Consider the following 22,718-nt stretch of genomic DNA (forward strand, 5'->3'; position numbering starts at 1 on the left):
AAGAAGTTCTCAATCCAATGAGTGGAACCAAGAGAATGTTGTACACAGTAACAGCAGTATTATTCTGAGAGCAATTTTGAATGACTACTTTTTTGAGTATCATTTATAATCATATCAACTACAAAGTACTTAAGAATGAAGATGCTATCCACATCCAGACAAAGAACTGATAAATAGAAGAATATATAGCATACTGCACATATATTTACATATATTGTACATATATGTATACACACATTTTATGTACATATATGTATACACATACACACATATATTTGTGTATATATATGTGTGTGTGTGTGTGTGTGTGTGTGTGTGTGTGTGTGTGTGTGTGTGTGTAAATGGTAATCTTCTCTAGGCAAGGGTTGGAGTGAGGAAGAAAAAAATAAAAAGTGCATGACAAAGAACAAAAGATAACTTAGAAGGAAGCACAGAAAAGCAGGATAGCTCTGAAAATATTTAGTGTTTATTACATAGTTGTTTTTTAAAAAGTAAACTATGAAATGGGAATTCATGGTTTTATATTGAATCCTCTTTTTATATTGTACATGGAAATGTTTTCTTTTTTTGTCTTTTTGTATTTAAGTTCAAAATGAATAAAAAAAGAAGCTCCAGATCTTCTGTGGTTCTTAGAGAATGGGTGACTTTCCAATGCTAACTTTTTGGGTAGCCATACTGTCTCATTAATATAATTAGCATAGATTTACCCAGGTAAAAATGGCCTTTGAGCTCTCATCTTCTAGAACAATATTTCTTCCTTCTTAGTCTACTATATTTTACTGAATCTTAATTATATGACCTTGTATGGAGTTGTTCACCCATAAAGATAGGCCTGTTCTGCTAAATAGAGTATCTTTTTGTTATATCGATTCAATAAAAAGAATAAACAATATATAATACAATATTTACCTTGCTGTGGACTGGCTTCCCACAGTTTCTTGAATCATGTTGATCTTAAGCAATATATAAGCAGCATTGTCTGAGTCTAGGAGTTCTAGCAAAGATAAGAGTTCAACTGTTTCTTCCCAGGAATAGTGGGGAAAAAAAAAAAAAGTAAAATATGTACAATTACAGTCTTTAAACTCTATTCAGTGTATGATCTCTCTAAATTGGGGACCATGTCCAAATTGAGGTCATAGGAATATTAGTAGCTAGGAATAGCTTTCAATGAACTTTTTTTTTTTTTTTTTTTTTATAGTTTTGGTCATGGGCAGAAATCTCCCATTCTCTCTGACATCTTCCCACTTCATTTATTAACTGCGCTAATTCCAGCCATCCTCTTGGCTTGTCCATCCCTACTGGATAGACACCAGGCATAGAGAGAGATGATGTCCTCCCTCCCTGGTTTCTTGCCTTGTCTGAGTCCTTGAGCTCTCCTTTATTCTGGCTAAAAGTACATTAATTCTGTACAGGTCTTTTCTAATCGACACTTTAATGTTCCAGCTTCCCACTCAAGAGGAAGAGTTGTAATTCAAGAAGAACAGATAAAATTCATGTATGAGATTGATAAAGCATTTATTAAGCCTTCTCTCTTAAGACAAGAACTATACAAGTGCATTTATATGAGAACTATGCATGGAAAGCTCTGGTCTTTTCAGTAGTTTGACTTGTGTGTTGCATACTAAAATTTCAAAGTGCATCTCAAAAGTCTAGTGGAAAGAATAACCTTGAAGATACTGTTAAAGTTTAGCCAAGAGAAAAGAAGACATGTTGGTAATATTTAAATACTTAAAAGATTGACCTGTGGAAGAGGGATTCCATTTGTTTTACTTGATCCTAAGAACATCAGGAGGAGGAAAAGGTGATAATAACTAGATAATAAATCTAAGGCTCTCTGTCCTTACTTCACTTAACCTCTCTGTATCTATCATACGTAGTTGTGATTATCTTACTTGTGTAAAGGGGGAATTAGTTGATGAGGGTTCTGCCTGCTGCCAGTCCATGTAAAAGTTTGGTGACCCCTATTTCCAGTTGATGAGGGGATCATTGACTTTTCCAGACTTTCAAAGCTCACTAGTCATAATCTGATTAATTTTCTCTCTCTGGTACACATTTACCTAATGTGCTTGTATGAGAGAGAAAGGGTGGGTGAGGGGAAGGAGATTGAACATGCCCATATGACCATTACTTGGGAGATAAGCCATCTGAGGCAGCAGCCATTGTGATTGCTATTACTTTTTCCTACATCTGGAGGCCCACAACATTTCTTTTCCCTTCTTGAAAGGAGCCAGAGAAAAGACTGAGAGTTTGTAGAGTCTAACCTTTTGTATGCATTCATAGTTCCAGCTCAGTAGCCAAGTAAAAGTCTTTCCACCACCCCTCAGCAAGCTGACAGGAAACAAAACAGTTGCAAAGCTCTGAATGATGGAGGGAAAGAGTTCCTCTATCCATATTTATGTGGCACCAGGCTTACCAAACCTCGATGGTTTGACAGCAGGCAGAACATATTGTACAAACAAGACTGTGGCCCAGTCTTTCCTTTACACTTGTAAATACACATATATGATCACAGGATTTAATATTAGAAGGAGTCCAGTTCTCTATAGAAACCATTATGACTGAGGCCCAGAGTATTAATGTAATGTATCTAAAGTCCAACACATTAAAATATCTTTTTCTTATTGATTGGAGTAGTTATTGTTTTCTTTTTAAAAAGATTGGCTCCATAATTTAGTACTATGCTCAAAGAGTTATCAAACTGTGCATACCCTTTGATCCAGCAATGTTACTGCTGGGCTTATATTCCAAAGAGATCTTAAAGAAGGGAAAGAGACCAGTATTTGCAAGAATGTTTGTGGCAGCCCTTTTTTAAGTGGCTAGAAACTGGAAAATGAATGGATGCCCACTAATTGGAGAATGGTTGGGTAAATTATGGTATATGAATGTTATGGAATATTATTGTAAGAAATGACCAGCAGGGTGAATACAGAGAAGCCTGGAGAGACCTACATGAACTGTTGCTGAGTGAAGTGAGCAGAACCAGGACATAATTGTACATGGCAACAAGAAGATTATAAACTGATCAATTTTGATGGACGTGGCTCTCTTCAACTATGAGATGATTCAACCAAGTTCTAATTGTCCAGTAATGAAGAGAATCAACTACACCCAGCGAGAGGACTGTGGGAACTGAGTGTGGTTCATAATAATAGCATTTTCACTTTTTTGTTATTGTTTGCTTGCTTCTTTCTCTTTTTTTTCCTGGTTTGATTTGATTTTTCTTGTGCAGCACAATAATTGTATAAATATGTATGCATATATTGGATTTAACATATTTTTACTATGTTTAACATATCTTAAACTAGTTATCATCTAGGAGAGGGCATGGGGGGATGGAGGGGGAAATTAGAACACAGGGTTTTGCAAGGGCTAATGTTGACAAATTGTCCATGCATATATTTTGAAAAATAAAGATGACATGATGGTATACTTAGAGAACCCCAAAGACTCTGCTAAAAAGCTATTAGAAATAATTCAGAATTTTAGCAAAGTCACAGGATACAAAATAAATCCACATAAATCCCCAGCATTTTTATACATTACCAACACAATCCAACAGCAAGAGATACAAAGAGAAATTCCATTCAAAATAACTGTCGATAGTAAAAGTATTTGGGAATATATCTACCAAAGGAGAGTCAGGAATTATATGAGCAAAATTACAAAACACTTGCCACAAAAATAAAGTCAGATTTAAATAATTGGAAAGACATTCAGTGCTCTTGGATAGGCCGAGCGAATATAATTAAGATGACAATACTCCCTAAACTAATCTATTTATTTAGTGCTATACCAATCAGACGTCCGAGAAACTATTTTAATAACCTAGAAAAAATAACAACAGAATTCATATGGAACAACAAAAGGTCGAGAATTTCAAGGGAAGTAATGAAAAAAAAATTAAGTGAAGGTGGTCTATTGGTACCTGATCTAGAACTGTATTATAAAGCAACAGTCACCAAAACCATTTGGTATTGGATAAGAAATAGACTAGTTGATCAGTGGCATAGGTTAGGTTCACAGGGCAAGATAGTGAATAAAAATAGCAATCTAGTGTTTGACAAACCCAAAGATCCCAAATTTTGGAATAAGAATTCATTATTTGACAAAAACTGCTGGGAAAACTGGAAATTAGTATGGCAGAAACTAAGCATGGACCCACATTTAACACCACATACTAAGATTAGATCAAAATGGGTCCAAGATTTAGGCATAAAGAACGAAATCATAAATAAATTGGAGGAACATGGGATGGTTTACCTCTCAGACTTGTGGAGGAGGAAGGAGTTTGTGTCCAAGGGAGAACTAGAGGCCATTATTGATCACAAAATAGAAAATTTTGATTACACCAAATTAAAAAGTTTCTGCACAAACAAAACTAATACAAACAAGATTAGAAGGGAAGTAACAAACTGGGAAAACATTTTTACAGTTAAAGGTTCTGATAAAGGCCTCATCTCCAAAATATACAGAGAATTGACTTTATAAGAAATCAAGCCATTCTCCAATTGATAAATGGTCAAAGGATATGAACAGACAATTTTCAGATGATGAAATTAAAACTATTTCCACTCATATGAAAGAGTGTTCCAAATCACTATTGATCAGAGAAATGCAAATTAAGACAACTCTGAGGTATCATTACACACCTGTCAGATTGGCTAAGATGACAGGAACAAATAACGATGAATGTTGGAGGGGATGTGGGAAAACTGGGACACTGATGCATTGTTGGTGGAGTTGTAAAAGAATCCAACCATTCTGGAGAGCAATCTGGAATTATGCCCAAAAAGTTATCAAAATGTGCATACCCTTTGACCCAGCCATACTACTACTGGGCTTATATCCCAAGAAAATACTAAAGAAGGGAAAGGGACCTGTATGTGCCAAAATGTTTGTGGCAGCCCTTTTCATAGTGGCTAGAAGCTGGAAGATGAATGGATGTCCATCAATTGGAGAATGGTTGGGTAAATTATGGTATATGAATGTTATGGAATATTATTGTTCTGTAAGAAATGACCAACAGGAGAAATACAGAGAGGCTTGGAGAGACTTACATCAACTGATGCTAAGTGAAACGAGCAGAACCAGAAGATCATTATACACTTCAACAATGATACTGTACGAGGATGTATTCTGATGGAAGTGGATATCTTCAACATAGAGAAGAGCTAATCCAATTCCAATTGATTAATGATGGACAGAATCAGCTACATCCAGAAAAGGAACACTGGGAAATAAGTGTAAACTGTTATTTTTACCTTCTGAATCCAATTCTTCCTGTGCAACAAGAAATTTGGTTACACACATATATTGTATCTAGAATATATTGTAACATATTTAACATGTATAAGACTGCCTGCCATCTGGGGGAGGGGGTTGGGGGAGGAAGGGAAAAAATCTGAACAGAAGTAAGTGCAAGGGATAATGTTATAAAAAATTACCCATGCATATGTACTGTCAAAAAAAAGTTATAATTATAAAATAAAATAAAAATTAAAAAAAAAAAGAAAAAGAAAAAAATTAATAAAAAAAGATTAGCTCTGAAACATGTGGATATGGGGACAGGGAATTAGGGTAAGGGAGGAATAGGCATAGTGCCTGGCCCATAGTAGGTGCCTAATAAATGCTTGTTTCTTTCTTTCTTTCTTATATTCTCAAAACTATTGTTTGAATTATTATAGTAGGCTTTCTGTCTTTCTTATGTGTGATGGTCCTTCACACAGGTGCCAAAATAAGCTGAGAAACTAATTTAAGCATAATTATGCATATATGTTATGCATCTGCTCAGAAACATTCTGCTATATGTAAGCTCCTTGGGGCAGGAACTATCTTTTGTCTCTTTTTATATCCCCTGCTCTTTGCTCATTGCCTGGCACAGAGTAGGTGCCTAATAAATGCTTATTGGTTGACTAATTGCATTTTGTTTGAAGAATAAAATATAAACTCCTTGGCTTGTTTTTTAAACTTTCTTTCATCTGATTGTAGCCTATCTTATTTCATATGATTTCCCTCATTTCTATTCATTCTGCTTACCAGGAAAACTTGACATAACAAGATGCCATCTCCGGCCTCTGTTCCTGGGACACCTTCTCTCCTCAGTTCCCATACTGATCATACCTTCAGAGTCTTTGTTCTTTGCAGCTAAAGATCATCTCTCATGAACTTTGTATAGAGTACTTTGTCTCAATTTCCCCTTTACCTCCATCACATTCTGGAAAATAATAATCATTTATTAAGCACTTCCTATGTGCCAGATGTGGTGTTAAGCATTTAAAAAATATTATGTCATTTAATACTCACAATCCTGAGAGATAGGCGTTATCATTACCACTATTTTATAGCTGAGGAAATTGAGTCAGACAGATGTTACAAGACTTGCTCAGGAGCACAGTGTCTGATGCTGGATTTGAATTTACATCTTTCTAACTTCATGTGTAGCAGTTTAACCACTGTATCTCCTATGCTCTAGATGATGCTGATCATTGTATCTGTATCTACTCTAGTTAAATATAAGCTCCATGAAGGCAGGGCTTGGTTTTTCTTTCTCCTGTGCCCAGCACAGGGACCTCTCCATAGTAAATGCTGTATAAATGGCTGTCAAAGGGATATTACTACAAGAGAGAACATCCTATGCCTATCAGTTGGAAAATAGCTGAACAAATTAAGCTATATGAATATAATTAAATACTATTGTTCTATAAGAAATGATGAGCATGCAGATTTCAGAAAAACCTGGAAAGACTTACATGAACTGATGCTAAGGAAAGTGAGCAGAACCAGGAGAACATTGTACACTGTAACAGTAACATAGAATGATAGATTTAGCGCTTTTCAAGAATATAATGATTTAAGACAGTTCCAAAAGATTCAGGATGGAAAATGCTACCACATCCAGAAACTCAGATCTGAATGCAGATTGAAGCATACTATTTAAACTTTTTTGCTGTTTTTTCTTTCTCTTGCTTTTTCCTTTGTCCCCACTGATTCTTCATTCACTACATGACTAATATGGACTAATGTGGGAGTATGTTTAATTTGATTGTACATGTATAACCTATATCAGATTACTTGCCCTCTTTGGAGAGTGAGGAGAGGAGGAAGAGAGGGAGAAAAAAATGGAAATAAAAATTTTATAAGAGTAAATGTTAGAAACTAAAATAGGATGTAAAAATTGAAATGTTATAACTACAATTAAAAATATTTTGGTTCCTCAAAAATAAACAAAGAGAGAATAGACTACACAAAGAGGGTGGTGAGGGGGGACACAGTCATAGATATTTATACACACAAAAACAGAGACAAACAGAGACAGAGACAAAAAGAGAGACACAGAAAGACAATGAGTGCAATTCCTGTATCCTATCACTATTTTAGTGACCTAGAAAAAATAACAACAAAGTTCATATGGAAGAATAAAAGGTCGAGAATTTCAAGGGAATTAATGAAAAAAAGTCAGATGAAGGTGGTCTAGGTATACCTGATCTAAAGCTATATTATATAGCAGCAGTCACCAAAACCATTTGGTATTGGCTAAGAAATAGACTAGTCGATCAGTGGAAGAGATTAGGTACACAGGACAAAATAGTGTACAACTATAGCAATCTAGTGTTTGACAAACCCAAAGATAACCAACATTAGGGATAAAAATTCATTATTTGAAAAAAACTGTTGGGAAAACTGGAAATTAGTATGGCAGAAATTAGATATGGATCCACACTTCACACCATATACCAAGATAAGATCAAAATGGGTCCATGATTTAGGCATAAAGAATGAGATCATAAATTGATTAGAGGAACAGAGGATAGTCTACCTCTCAGACCTGTGGAGGAGGAAGGAATTTATGACCAGAGGAGAACTAGAGATCATTATTGATCACAAAATAGAAGATTTTTATTACATCAAACTAAAAAGTTTCTGTACAAACAATACTAATGCAAACAAGATTAGAAGGGAAGTAACAAATTGGGAAAATATTTTTACAGTTAAAGGTTCTGATAAAAGTCTTATTTCCAAAAAAAGGTCTCATTTCCAAAATATATAGAGAATTGATCCTAATTTATAAGAAATCAAACCATTCTCCAATAGATAAATGGTCAAAGGATATGAACAGACAATTCTCAGATAATGAAATTGAAACTATATCCACTTTATGAAAGAGTGTTCCAAATCACTACTGATCAGAGAAATGCAAATTAAGACAACTCCAAGATATCACTACACACCTGTCAGATTGGCTAAGACGACAGGAACAAATAATGATGAATGTTGGAGGGGATGTGGGAAAACTGGGACACTAATACATTGTTGGTGGAGTTGTGAAAGAATCCGGCCATTCTGGAGAGCAATTTGGAACTATGCCCAAAAAGTTATCAAACTGTGCATACCCTTTGATCCAGCAGTGCTACTACTGGGCTTATATCCCAAAGAAATACTATAGAGGGGAAAGGGACCTGTATGAGCCAAAATGTTTGTGGCAGCTCTTTTTGTAGTGGCTAGAAACTGGAAGATGAATGGATGTCCATCAATTGGAGAATGGTTGGGTAAATTATGGTATATGAAGGCTATGGAATATTATTGTTCTGTAAGAAATGACCAGCAGGATGAATTCAGAGAGGCTTGGAGAGACTTACATCAACTGATGCTGAGTGAAAAGAACAGAACCTGAAGATCGCTATACACTTCAACAACAGGACTGTATGAAGATGTATTCTGATGGAAGTGGATATCTTCAACATAAAGAAGATCCAACTCACTTCCAGCTGATCAATGATGGACAGAAAAAACTACACCCAGAGAAGGAACACTGGGAATTGAATGTAAAATATTAGCACTACTGTCTTATCTACCCAGGTTACTTATACCTTCGGAATCCAATACTTAATGTGCAACAAGAAAATTGGATTTACACACATATACATTTTACATGTGTTACAGTATAACCTAGATATAATATGAGATTGCTTGTTATCTAGGGAAGGGAATAGAGGGAGGGAGGGGAAAATCTGGAAAAATGAATACAAGGGATAATGTTATAAACAAATTACTCATGCATATATACTGTCAAAAAATGTATAATTATAAAATTAATAAAAAAAGAAAGCATATATATATAAGAATAAAAAATAAAATAAAATGATGCTGATGAAGTCCAATTCTTTTTGTTCAGCAAAACAATTGCTTGGTCATATACATATATTGTATTTAATTTATACTCTAACATATTTAACATGTATTGGTCGACCTGCCATCTGGGGCGGGGGGAAGGAGGGGAAAAAGTGGAACAAAAGGTTTGGCAATTGTCAATGTTGTAAAATTACCCATGCAAATATCTGGTAAATAAAAACTATTATTAAAAAATAAAATAAAATAAAATAAAATGATGCTGATGCTTTATCTTTGTATTAATAAATAATTTGATAGATTTAAAAGAAAAGATAAAGATATAATCCTTCAATAGACTCAATAAGAGACCTTTATTAGATGACTTCTATCGTTAACTATAAAATTGGGAAAAGGGAAATGTTATGCCTCCATTGTTATAGAGCTGCTCAAAGCTCAATTCAGATAGAAGAGAAATTCATATAATTAATGAGATTCTGCACTTGTCAATCTTTGCAGATGGCATTGTACTGTATTGTCTTTCATTAAGTCCTAGAACGTTATCAGATCTCTTAAAATAATGTTTGGTGACTAAAGAAAATTTGATTCTATAAATACATTCAGGAAAAATGAAGTGGATGAAGAATGACCAGTGTCCAGACCATGTTACATAGGTGAATAGCCTTTTGAATTGGCCCATCATTTCTGTTGGACATATGCTACAATTGTAAAGATTAGTGTCTTGAACTGAGTAGAAGCCTGAGACATTGTAATTTGAGAAATTATATAGTTCTTTTGGTGATACTAAACTTCTCTGTGAAATGAAACTACAGGATTTTTAAATGTTAATATGTTAATGTTATTACATAACAGTATAACAATATTAATAATAATATTATATAACATAACAGGTTAACAATAATGCAATATGACTTAGATTAATACAATAACAATAATCAATAATAATATACATTCATAGCACATTTCATTAGATTTGTCACTCAGAAGTTAAAAAAATTTTTATACTGAACATTTCTTGAATACTATACTATCATAAAGAATAATTTTATTCAAACAAAAGAAATGAAAACAATGTAACTAAAGCTAAATTTTTAGTCATAAAATACTAAAAAAAATTTGAAGAGAGTGTATGCTTAAGCACAATTAAGTATATCTATGGTAATAATATATTTATAGGGCTTAAGTGAATTCTTTTGAAGGTAGTATGGCAGAATGGACAGAGGGCCCTAGAGTCAGAGACATCTTGGGAGAATTTCTTCCTCTAATTTATACTGCTTGTATGACTATTGACAAATCATTTCATCTTTCAGTGCCACAGGTAACTCTGATGCCTATCTGCATCCCTGGAGGGAAGTTACTCCATCTGAAATTCTTTACATTGATGTCACAGGTTTCTATCAAGACACACATGAATTTGGAGAGTACTTTATATATATGTATATAATTATACATATATATGTATATAATTATACATATATATATACACACACATATACACACATACATATATATGACTGTCCAAAAATTGTCAGAGGCAGAATTTGAATTCAGATATTTCTGGCTTAAAATTTACCAAGCTGTCCATAACGGTAAGCTATTTTTCTCATAATCTCAGAAGAATGAAAATTATGAGCCATCTAAAGGGCAAAGGAGAAAGGTGTGACAGCCATAAAGAGGCTGCAACATATTTTTAGTCTGGCATTGAGAGGCCACTTTGTTGAGCACACAAGATTTGGGGCACTTGTCTTTTCTGTGTCTTGTACCTGGCCATATGGTTTGGATAGGATTAAATGCCAGAAAACTAGCCTCTATTTGTTGCATACTTACTAGATCATGAAATCCCCTAGCCTGATACCTCTTGGGAACAATTTTACTTATGGTCTTCCCAAAGGAGGAAAGGATTAACAAAAGCATTCAGTGTTCAATATGAATCAGATCTGTGTCAGATCCCTTTGTTATTTACATAAGAAAGTATAAATATTTTAAAAAAAGATACTCCATAAGGATATTTTAAAAGAACAGTATTTAGTAACTTATATGCTAAAAGTTGATACTTAAACCTCATAAGACTATAAAGCAATTTGAAAGATTGATAATTAAGAATCTCTGGGGCATCTAGTTGGTATAGTGGATAAAGTACCAGTCCTGAAGTCAAGAAGATCAAATTTGGCTTCAGACACTTAATACTTCCTAGCTATATGACCTTGGGCAAGTCACTTAACCCAAACTGCCTCAGCCAAAAAAAAAAAAAAAAAAAAAAAGGAGTCTCCAAGAGTGTTGGTCTAGTAATTGGGCCCTCAATCTCTACTGTCATTTAATCCTGAGTAGAGGGACCAACCTCCAGGCCTTTTAAACTTTCAAGATCCATTTGCTGAAGTTCAAATAAGAACAAATACATCCAGGGGCCTTTACTTGAGTGTCATCCCTCAGTGATGGATCATACATGGATAGCAGGTGACCTTATAGTTTCCAAGAGGTATACTAGAATGAGGAAGTACAGTGCTGAGCATGTTATAACTCACTCATGAGCATGCAAATTAAAGATAACATCAAAGAAATATAAAGAAAAAAAGGTGAGCTGACCATGTAGTAAGAGAGAGGGATATGAGATAGCTAGCTATAATGTTAATAGACCAGTGTAATTGTTGAACCCTCCATTCCTTTTTTTCCTTCCTCCTCATTTATAGAAGGACATGGAAAAGAACTACAGAGGATCAGAAGGTGTACATTGGTTGTTATGCTTTTTTGGAGGAAATTCCACATTAACAAGATCATAAATCCACTGAAATAAGAACAGATAAACCACATTAAAACAGATGAATCAGGTAACTGGAAATAATGGAAAAGTACACTGGATTTGGAGTCCATTTATCTGTTCTTGCATAAGTAATTTCTCCTATCTGTGAAATAAAGTTTCTTTCTTTGTGAAATGAACTAGTTGAACTAAATAATCTTAGGTCTCATCCTGTGCTTCTAGGTCTGTTGTCTTTGAAGTTATCAATCCCCCTTTTCTTCTTGATAATCTTTTCCCTACTAATTCTCTTCTTACTTTTTTGACTGTTCTCTTTGTTTTTGTTTTTGTTTTTGTCGTTGTTGTTTTTTGCTAGATCTTTATACGTGTAGGTACGGAGCTCTGTCCTGGGACCTGTTTTCTTCTTTCTATATATATTAATTCATTTAGTGATTTATTGGCTCCCACATATTCTATTGCTATTTCTTTACTAAGTAGTCTCAGATCTATTTTTTCAGTCCTAACTTTAGTCCTGCATTCTCAACTGCCTTTTAGACATCTCTCACTGGATGTCCCACAGGCATTTTAGTCTCAACATGAGCTTGCTATCTTTTCCCCAAAACCATCTCCTCTTGCTAACTTTTCTAGTACCTTGAAAGATACTACCATCTTCCCAGTAACTTAAGCTTGATTTCTTACTCTTTTTTACTCCTCCAATGTCCAATCTGTTGCCAAGGCCTATTGATTTTCCCTTCATAATAAGTCTTGCCTAAACCCATGTTTCTCCTCTGACACTGCCACAATGCTGGCTGGGCAAGGTCTTCATTGCCTCTTGCCCTGCCTATTGCAGTAGTCTGTTGGTCTATATTCTCTCCAGTCCATTCTCCACTTAGCTGTAAAAGTGATATTCCTAAAGTGTCGGTCTTTCCATGTCATCCACTGCCACCTCATTCACTAGATTTCAGTGATTTCTTATACTTCTGGTATTAAATATGAAATTCTGTTTGAGTATAATGATTTGCCATTTTATATTTCAGTTCATTTTACAGATAATGAAACTTATGCAAACAGTTAAGTGCCTTGCCCAGGGTCACATAAGTATCTGAGGCCAGATTTGGATTAGGGTTTTCGTGATTCCAGGCACAGTGCTTGTTCTGCCCCCTTGCTGCCCTTTAGAGTACGAGATACCTAGTGCCATAGTCACGATTCAACTCTCTAAGGATGATGAGCCAGGAGAAGACCTTTCTAACCTGGCCCTTTCCTAAAATGTCCAATCATCTTACATTTCACTCCCCATTGTGTACTCTAAAATATAGTGACTTCCTTGTGATTTCTCACACAAGGTACATCTCTTTCTGGGCACTTTCATTGACTGTAATAGCCCATGCCTTGGAATGTTTTTCCTCCTCACCTTTGCCTTCTAGTTTCCTTCATATCCCTGCTAAAATCCAACCTTCCATAAGAAGTCTTTCCTAATCCCATTTAATTCTAAAGTTGTCACCCTGCTAATTATTCTAATTTATATTGTATATAGTTCATTGATATCTAATCATTTGCATGTTGTTTTTCCCATTAAATTGTGAGCTCCATGAAAGCAGAGGCTGTATTTTGCCAACACAGTACCGTATCTGGCACTAGGTCCTAATTAATGTTTATTGACTGAGTAATTGAGTGAACCTTTAAAAAAATCTCATGATTAAGGAATATACTCCTTTGAGAGCTACCAGTAATAGGGAAGAGGAATCATAATATTGTTATAAGGTGCTACAGCAATGTGATCAGTTGTTCTTAATTTAATTTGTGATCTCTCTCTTTCTCTATCCCAACCTGTTAGGAACAGTTTTTAGTAATTTGAATATTTTTGTAATACTACTTATGAAAAAATGAGATCATAGTGAGGTAGTAGCAGAATTGCTGGATTAGATTTTTAAAAATCCTTTGGCTAATATTGAGTTAGCAAATTACTCCAATGTTACTAGGGAAATTGCTTTTTGTCAATCTGATGAGAACTAACTGGATTCTCAGAGTTGTTATCATTTGCATTTCTCTAAGTATTAATTATTTGAAGAATTTTTCATGGGGTCACTTATAACTTTTTTTTTCTTGAAAACTGAATTTGACCATTTATCAAATGGCAAAGAGCATACTTCCTTATGTAGTTTGGAAATGAGACTTTTATCAAAGAACCTTATTGCAAAATGTTTTTGTCTGGATATCTTAGCACCGACATACAATCATACCTTTTGTACTTTTTATATATCCTTCTAAAGAACAATCCTGTATTTCATAGATTTATTCAGTGCCAGAACTAAAAGAGATTTTAATTTAGCTTGACAGCTGAGAAAATGGAGTCATAGAGAGAATGAGTAATTTGTATGAAAGAAAGAGATGTTAGGATTTAAGATAGCACCTCAACCCATATCACTATCTAGTATTCAGGTTATTTACACTAGAAATCATTCAATTAACCCTGTTCAAGAACTCAGTGGCAGGCAGGTGCCTGACACCATAAAATTAATCCCAGTGTCCTCCAAAAATACTGAGGTTCTTGTCTTATCTCACATAGTTATCTCATACCCTTTTGAAATCTCAAAGTTAGAGGGGAGCTCAGAGATTGCCTCATCTCAACCAAGTACTCAAGCAGGAGTATCCACCACATAAGAGTGTCAGATACTCTGTGTAGGATTTATAACACTCCTGAGAGTATGGTCTTGTAAAGGGCTAGAACTGATCAATGCACTTGGATAATGAAGCACGTGAGACTAATTGCCAATTGGACAGTTCCCTATTAACTTGTTTGAAGGTTGACCTTCCCCAGCTGTTCTGTGCTGACTTGATTGGTAGGACAAAGAGGGGGAAGTGACATGTGTGGGAGGAGGAGGAAGAGGAATTGAGACGCAGAAGCTGACTCAGTCTCTCCGGGCGTTTGAGGGAGGAAGGTATGTGTGAGGTTTCTAGGCCTAACCCCCTGACCTTGACCATAAAAGATCGAGAATAAAGACGTTTAGTGATCCTGACTCTAGCTGATTTCTGGGAAGACAGAGTTCCAGCATGGTCTGAACCAGATTAAAATGGAATTGAGAAATAATTAGCAAAATAAGTCAAAAAAATACAGTAAAACATAGATTATATCACATTTTAAAACTAGGTATGTGGCCTACACAGATCCTTCATGCAGAATAATGGTCCCATTTTCTCTTCGAGTTAAACATCACTGTTCTACAACATTTGTAACAAATAGCTGTTCTGCCTTTAATCATGGAGAATCTACAGCCTTTTAAAGCAGACAGCTTACTTTCAGATAGCTAATTATTAGGAATTTTTTACTTCTCTTTAGCTAAAAATCTATTTTCTTGGACCTAATCTATTTTTGTTCCTAGTTCTGCTCTCTGGGGCCAAGCAACCTAAGTCTGACTAATCTTCTCCTTAACATTCTTTCTAATATTTAAAGACAATTTTCATGTCCCCCTCCCCAAACTTTTCTTTTCCAGGCTCATCATTTTCAGAGATTTGAATCATTCTTCTTATGGCACTAGCTATCTTGTACTCTTAAGGGCAGCTCGGTGGCACAGTAGATCCTAAATTCAAAACTGGCCTCAGACACTTAACTTGTATGACCCTGGGCAAGTCACTTAACTGTTTGCTTCAGTTTCCTCCTCTATAAAATGAACTGAAAAATGAGATGGCAAACTACTATAGTATTTTTAGCAAGAGAACCCCAAATGTGATTGATGAGGTTTAGATTTTGGGGTTCCCTTTTGTCAGTGAACCAAAATGTGATGAGGTCTAGATTTAGAGTTGTCAGAGAATGAAATGATGAGATTAGATTCAGGGAACCCAAGTGAGATTAGGGTTTCTGGTGGTTAGGAAGTTAAATTATGAGGTCTAATGGCAGGTTAGGGGTTCAAGGAACCAAATAGAGAGGTTTGACTCCCTTACATCCCCTTGGGATATGGCACATGAATAGGGAATTTTGGGGATCCCCTTCTGGTGGCACAGAGATTCTCTGTAAAGGAATTTACAAACCCGAAAACCTAGATTGATAAAAGAGGTTTATTATAACCATTGGGAAATAAAGTTTAGAGAAATCCCAACAGAGAGCCATAAAGTCTCATTAGGGAAGTAGGTGAGGATAAAGAGAGGGTATCACTGGAAGAGAATATTATCCCAGTGAGCAGAGGTTTCTTTGGCATAGCAAGCATGACATAGCATAGCAAGGAGTTGTTCCAAGTTGGCTCTTTTTATCTACAAGCTAGGTTCCAGCTTGAGCGCGAATTTGAATAGAATTTAACGAGTCTCTAATTCAATAGGGTTGGAATTCTTTAGCTCAGAATTCAACCAGTCCCATCCAGACAACAGAATGAAGCTGCTTGTCCTTAGGTGAGGTCCCCATAGTGGCAGGATTCAAGGAGAATTTGTAGAGTTTCAGGGTCCCTTCAGGATCATGAAGAGTCAGATTGACTGAAACAACTAAACAAAAAAATCTATTCTTGGAAGGTTTTCTCTTTTCACTTCTACCTCTTAGAATCTCTGGCTTTCTTCAAGGCAAAGCTCAAATTCTACTTTCTGTAAGAAGCTTTTCCTGGTCCCTCGGGTCCCCCTGCTTCCTTTAAAGCTACCTTGTATCTATTTTCTATACTTATATCTAATAAATGCCTATGTATGTACATGATTTCTCATTAAAATGTAAACTCTTTGAGGGTAGAGACTGGGTTGCTCACTTGTAGTTGTATCACCAGTTTAGCACTTATGTTTGGCACACAGCCTTAATAAATACTTGTTGGTTAGTAGGAGGATTAAAAACTTTAAAGCACTCCATGAATGTTGCTCCTGTTGAAGTCAAAACAAGTTTTTCCTTCAGCTTCCAAAGATTTTATGATCTCATTGGTGTGTGTTCCCTTCACTGACTCAGATTCCAACCTCTCTGTGTCTCATTATATGATTTCAGGAGTTTCTGGGGCCAAAAAAACATTTATCCCCTAGTGGCAAACCTTCTGGTGATAAGTTTCTCTGTACTTAGCCAGACTGACCTGAAGAGGAGAGACTCACAGTCCATTGCCAGCCACATACTTGAAGCATTTCCAGTTGGAGGGTGTGCCAGAGGCCATATTCTATTGGCAGAGTTTCCAGTAGCACAGGGTTACCTCCAAACGTTGATTAGGCACCATAGAAGAATATTTGCTCAGTAAACAAATTGGAGAGAGGGAAAAATCCTGTCTCTCAAAAAGAAGGCTCATCCTTATTCATGACACAGGGTTGAACTCTTATAGCATCATTACCTAAACTAGAGATCATTGGAAAGAGACCAGCGCGAGAAAGAGGAGAAGCCATAGGGAGAAGATTTCATAATGATTGTTTTATTCTTCATAAACAAAACTTGGAAATCTTACCTTATTCTCCAAAAGGCAGCTTAACTACCGATGTGGTGTAACGGCTGGATTCAGATGCCTGTTCTGCAATTTGCTGCCTTTGTGACTTAGGGCATTTATCCTCACTGACTCTCAATTTCCTCATTGGTAAAATTATCCAAACCATGATATCCAAAGTCTCTTTTATGCTTCAAATATCAGATTTTTTAGATATATGCTCCCCCCATCCACACTTTCCTTTGATTCTTCTAGTAGGAAATATTTTCTTCCTTTTTGCTAACACAGAAATTTATATCACTTTTCTGCTCCTGTCCTAGTTTGTTCTGCTTTATGATTCTTTTATAGTTGCTGTTTTCTCAAAGGAGCTATACTGATCTTTTTTTAGTCTTGTTATCTATAAAATGGATATAATAATCCTTTTATTATCTAACTTACAGAATTATGATGAAATTTGTTTTGTAAATATGAAATGAAATACACACACATATGTAATTATGATGTGGGTTGTGCTTCCTTTAGGAAACAAATCCTTTCAGATTTATTCCTTTCTGATTCCCAGCCCCTCTTAGCTGATGCATTATCAATTCAAGAAGCCAGGACCTTTGATTCACAAATCTGGTCAAAAATACCCCTTTGAATTCCAATAGGAGATCTGGGCTCTCACAACCCCCACCCATATCTGAGCCAACTTGGGACACCACCCACAGGCCCTTTTGGCTAAATCTTTCATTATAAAAGAACCAAACTGGAGCTCTCTCTTTGCAGAGGTTCCTAACATGCCAGGGAGCTCTGTCCACTGGCATCTGATTTTCGGTGCCCTTTTATCTCTACCTTCACCTTTTACTAACTAGACTTTAACTTTACTTCCAAACCCCATAATAAACGTCCTTTATCAATTTAAGTTTTCGGGTCTGTAAATTCCTTTACAGGGGAATCTGCACTGCCACTAGACCTCATTTAACTCTGTATCCTTGCGCTGAATCCAAAAGGGTTGCAGGGGAGCTCTATTTGACTCTCTGTGACCCGAATCTGCCACTAGACCTCAATTACCCCTAATTTCATTTAGTTATCCCAATTCTAAATCTCATCAATTATATCAGAACCATTCACCTCTGTCAGCTCCAGGACAGGGAGCCCAGGGTCTCTTTTTTTTTTTTTTTTTTTTTTTCCCTCTCATCATAGCTTGTTACAGGAAATGGCTAATGCCCCACAAGAAAACAAACCAACAATATCTGCTACTCTTAAGGGGATTACCTAACTTTTCCTTCCTCAGCTCTCAGTGTCCATTTCCCACCAGGATGATTGCCCTTCTTCCCTCCTTTGGCCTTTGGTATTCTAAAACCCCATTCTATTCTAATACTTGATTTGTAAATCCTTTTTGCATGGTATCATCTTCCCTACCATTACTCCAAAAGGTCATCTAGAGGGCCTGCCCGGTCACTTTTGTTGCCTAAGTACTACTTGGGCTATCCACCTATCATGAACTGAATATAAATATGAATGCTGCTTTATGTGTTGTTCTCCCCCCATTTAAATGCAAACTTCTTGAAGTAGGGATTGACTTCTATTTATGTCCCCAACCCTTAGCATAGTGTGTCACATTTAAGAAGTACTTAAGGCTTTATTCATCCATTATCCTTTTAGAGAATTTATCATACATTGATATGGGTTCTATGTCTTCTGGTGCAGGTCAGACCACCCACACTTCATCCTATAGGATTTTTGTCCATTTTTGTCCTTGAGGACAAAAGTCCTCAAGGTCCTTAAAAATATCATGGATACCAGTAGAATATATAAGTTCTCTCTCTACTATCTTTTCCTCTCACTGTGTGATCACCCTACTTCCTTTTCTGTTCAGATATGCCATATTTTAAATTCCAGACTCACTGGAGCATCTAAGATATTTATAAATTGGAAATCCATGTATGTCTGTAAACATATTTTATGCAGTATTGAGGTTAATGGAATTATTTCTCTTTCTTTTATAGAACTTTGTGTTTTGAAAGAAACGTGTCCTAATCCTGCACCTGGTGAATTGGCAATATGCACAGCAATGTAGATGATAGGTAAGTTCATTCATTCACTCTGAACTTGAAATCTGATCAGTTTTCCTTTAGTTCTGTTTTTAATCAATAACAGGTAACCATATGAACAATAAACCAAAGGCTGAACATCTGTGACCAGATGTGAGAACCAATCCAACTTCAAAGAACTTATAAATTTATTTGATATATTTAATGATGTCATCCTCCTCTGATACTTCATCCTAGCATAGAGGGGATCCCTCAATCCTCAAAAGCAATGTCAGCAAATCATAAGCCTTGCTGGATCCTAGCAAGAAGAAAAGTCATTTTGAGCATGGGTGCAACTGTCTCCAAAAGACGAACTTAGCTTTGTCTGGAGATGCTTATGACCAGAAGATTGGTCACCATGGAATGATGATTTTTTTTTTTTTTTCATCAACTCCTGAAACTATTTACAAAGGCTTGGAATAGTTGGAATTGACATCACTCAGAGGATAGGGAGTGCCTGCATAGATGAAACTTTAGGTCCTTGAAATATTAAAGTAAAGGATATATGTGATCATTAATTAATTGGGCTGTCTAGAAATTCAACACAAAAAACTGAGAAGTAGTTCAAATAAATGACTGATTAGTATTACTCTTATACAGCCCAAATTGTTTATTTTTTCTTTATTAATTCTTGAGAACCTACAGGATGAATAAAAATTGAATAATTTCTTGACCCATGTAAAAGTTCAACCTTAATTTCTCTTCCTCTCCCTCCCCCACACTTATTTGAATTCAATAAACATTTGTTAAGTACTTCCTATTTGCAATGCACTATGCTGGAGATACAACTAAAATAAAGACAATAAATCTCACTAATCAAAAGATACATATCCTGGATCTGACTTCATAATAGTAGGAGTTTCCTATCCTTCCCTCTTTCTATCTCTCCATCATGCCAGTGACATTCTTCTTGCCACTGGTTGCTTCATACATCTTTATCCTTCTTTAAAACATCACCTCAGAGAGTCTTTGAGCAGAAAATCTGATTGGTTCCTATTTCATTTTTTATGTAGCTTATTAGGAGAGATCAGTCCAAATGGTCCTAGGGGCAGAAAGGACTATAGATAAAAGGAGATTGGCTGTGTGTGTGTGTGTGTGTGTGTGTGTGTGTGTGTGTGTGTGTGTTTTCATGGTTGTGCACAAATGCAAGCATAGGCCAGAAATCTAGATCAAGCAGTAGAAGTGGGACAAACCAGGTGTATGGGGAGGAGAGAAGACTCATCTTAGAGAAAGCCTCCCTCTCATTTGTATTTTCTTACTGTAATTCAACTCAACTAAAGATAAAGTTTAGATGTAACATGAGTATCTGGAACATCACTATATCATGATATGATAACTGTATTAGAATGGTTCCAGCAAAATACATATGCAATTTGTGCATTCTCTGGCCTTTTTCCATATCTCTTTGCATCGTCAATCCTGCAGCTGCAGAGCATACCTGCAAGAAGAAGGTGGGGATGGGGACGTTCTCCAGGTTTGTTTTAAGCTAGACAAGCCCATGAGCAGATCACAGTTTTGTGTTGGAACTAGTTTAAAATGCTCATTCCACCACATGTTAATTGCGAACTTGAATTAATAGTGTCACCTAAATTGTGTCTACCTCAATTTCTTCATCTGTAAATTGTAGATTATAGTATCTGTGCTGTTTATCACAGAAGGATGTATCCAGAAAAGTTTTTCCTATAGAAATAGGAGTTTATTATTCTTATTTCAGACCAGGGAGAAGGATACAACTCCTATAGGATAGGAATTGTACTGAGTAATTTCTTTGGCAATTTTTCCAGGTCCAGGTCCAAAGTTTTCCAAAGAAAAATTTCAGCAAAACCAATTCATCAAAAAAAATTTCTGACATTATATTAAATGTTCCATACCATGAACTACTATAAATGAATTGGCAATTGTAGAAGCTATTATCTCATATCTCTTCTTTGGGATTAACTTGTTCCTCTTAATTTTCCAGCATTCATTTTCCATTGACATAAATTGTTGTTCTTTCTGTTTATATTATTGAGTTATTGTCCGTAATGTCTTCCTGGTTCTGTTTATTTCACTTTGCAATCATTCATATAAGTCTTTTTTGTGTTTCATTGCATTCATTATATTCATTTCTTACCATGCAGTAAAATCCAAATTATATTCATGTACCTTAATTATTTAGTCTTCTCCCCAAAGGACATCTGCTTTTCCCCCCAGTTCTTTGGTTACCTCAAAGAAGGATACTATAAATATTTTGATATTTATGGAGCTTTTCTTTTTGACAGTGACCTCCTAGAGGGATATGTGACTTGAAGTGGAATCTAGGTCAAAGAGTATGGACATTATAGTTACATTATTTGCAAAATTCTAAATTACTTTTCAGAATGGTTTGTACTAGTTCTCAGTTCCACTAGTAATATGTTAATTTGCCAATTTTAATAATTATGATCCATATATAGTGCTCAGGTTTAATAGTAACAATGAAGTAGTAAATTTCCTGATTTTTTTTCCCCTGTTAACAGTTGAGAAAATCTAAGCTTTAAGGAGGTAAAATGATTTTATTCAAAATTATATAGTTAAGATGCCACAGAAAATAGCAAATTAAATTGCACATATAAAAAAACAAAACAAAAAACCCAAAAAATAATTTACTGATATCTCTGATACTTCACTGTGGTATAGGAAAGGCCCTGAACTCTTCAAGGTTTTATCATTGGAGCACAAGCTCTGATAGACTCTACCAAGGTGAAAAGCTTTGCTTTATCCTAGAAATTTTGGTATGTTGTTTGATCATTAAAATTTTCTTTAATGTAATAGTTTCTATAATTTGTTCTTTGACCCATTCATTATTTAGAATTTCATTGTTAATTATTTATTTGGGTTTGGGTCTTTTATTTGTGGTTCCTTCACAAATGACTTTTTAAAAAAATTACACAATGATCTGTAAAGGATGTATTTAATACTTCTTTTTCATTTGTTCATAATATATCTGTACCCGAATACGTGAATGGTTTTTGTAAACATTCCATTTGGTTCTCAGAAATACATATATTCTTTTGCAGTCCCATTTGGAAGATGTTAAAGCCTATTAAGGTCTTTTTTAGTTCCATTATTTTCCCTTTTCTTAGATTTCTCCAAAACTGAGAAAGACACTGAAGTCTCCTATCACTCTTGTGTTACCATTTATGTGTTCTTGTTGTTCAGTTAATGTTTTTTTTTTTTTTTTTTTTTTATGAATTTAGATGCTGAGATATTTGGAACATATGAGTTTAGTTCTAATATGTTGGTTTCTTTCAGCATAATGTAGTTAATTATTTGGTCCTTTTTATTTTTTTGTATGCTTGTTTTTCCTTTCTCAGTTATGTAAGCTGCCACTCCTGCTTTTCTCCAAAAGCTTCACTTTATACAGAGCAAATTTTCCCCCTCTCTCTTAGTTTTAGTCCA

The 22,718-nt window shown here is 35.4% G+C and overlaps 1 protein-coding gene across 5 annotated transcripts in view; it reads left to right on the top strand.

Moving 5' to 3' along the window:
- RALGPS1 (Ral GEF with PH domain and SH3 binding motif 1) overlaps window positions 1-22,718 on the top strand; it is a 652,627-nt gene that overhangs the window by 30,968 nt on the left and 598,941 nt on the right. For 3 of the 5 annotated variants that reach the window (XM_074293129.1, XM_074293134.1, XM_074293132.1), the window contains exon 2: window positions 19,215-19,292. The gene's annotated coding sequence lies outside the window, so the exon portion shown is untranslated. Of the gene's footprint in view, window positions 1-11,813; window positions 11,952-19,214; window positions 19,293-19,318; window positions 20,773-22,718 lie in introns of those variants that run through there. The other 2 variants (XM_074293130.1, XM_074293131.1) reach the window with 2 other exon arrangements.

The sequence above is a fragment of the Sminthopsis crassicaudata genome, chromosome 2 (genome assembly GCF_048593235.1).
Source record: "Sminthopsis crassicaudata isolate SCR6 chromosome 2, ASM4859323v1, whole genome shotgun sequence".
Taxonomy (NCBI): Eukaryota; Metazoa; Chordata; class Mammalia; order Dasyuromorphia; family Dasyuridae; genus Sminthopsis; species Sminthopsis crassicaudata.